The sequence below is a fragment of the Perkinsus marinus genome, assembly GCF_000006405.1.
Source record: "Perkinsus marinus ATCC 50983 genomic scaffold scf_1104296942008, whole genome shotgun sequence".
Classification (NCBI taxonomy): domain Eukaryota; phylum Perkinsozoa; order Perkinsida; family Perkinsidae; genus Perkinsus; species Perkinsus marinus.
Window position 1 is genome coordinate 1 of NW_003212307.1, and position 984 is coordinate 984.

At 46.5% G+C, this 984-nt stretch overlaps 1 non-coding gene across 1 annotated transcript; it reads left to right on the plus strand.

The window, feature by feature from the left end:
* The first annotated feature begins 298 nt into the window (after window positions 1–298).
* On the plus strand, window positions 299–370 carry Pmar_PMAR020927. The gene has a single exon. It is a non-coding gene; the product is annotated as a tRNA-Cys (tRNA).
* Window positions 371–984: the final 614 nt, after the last annotated feature.

The following is a 984-nucleotide window of genomic DNA, read 5'->3' on the forward strand; positions in this document are numbered from 1 at the left end:
GCTCTACATCACATGTTTGCGAATCGTAGAATGTGTACCTACACAGGAGGAGCAGTTGACAGTGTGGTACAAACTTGTTCATGTGCTAGCGATTTCAGTGAAGCTCGAAGTCGGTATGAGGAATAAGCTTGGGATGAAGTCATGACGCTCGGTTAGTGTAGTTGAGATAACTCACATCATGTGTACATCATGATCCTTGTTTCTCGGAAGTTTTAGTCCTCGATGAGACCCCGCTGAGATGAACCACGCACCTGAATGAGTTATCTGGGTGGTATTTCAACATGACATAAACACCGTTGGGGGTGTAGCTTAGTGATAGAGTGGCTGATTGCAGATCAGCAGGTCCTCAGTTCAAATCTGGGGGCGCCCTCCAAGAGCTCATTGATTCAACTTACCTTCATGTGCATCGACAGGCCACGGAATGGCCAGTGGCCCAACTCCATCTGCTACTTCTACATAACGACTTCTACGAGCACTCGGGTCTGACGAGGAAGATGTCACGCCACCCTGTTGAGTTGTATCCATACCTTGAGCTGGAATGCCTTTGACTTCATCGATCAGAGTCGGATCGAAACACGTCATTCCGTAGCCATCCTGAGAATCAATTCATATTTCAAAGCCCATAACTGCCGAAAGCTGACCTTGGCAACTTTTCCGGTAGGTTCATCGAGAATGACAGATCCCCCATACTTTCGACTCTAATATAGCTAGCGCAGACTTTCCATTCACGATTCTAAACTCACTTCTCGCATTAGCTCAGCTTTCCATGGTTCATTCTCTGACAATCGCTGCAAAGTAACATCACCATCGATGAATCTGCGGCCATTGAACTACACATGATCGTATTCAGGCTACATGCTTACTTGGTGAATTCCGGTTTAGTTCGTAATGAACTTTTACCATCTTGCAGTTGAAGATAAATCTCAACATAGAGCTGGGTCGCCGACGGTAGGGATCCCCTGTAACAGTTGATACCACCACACG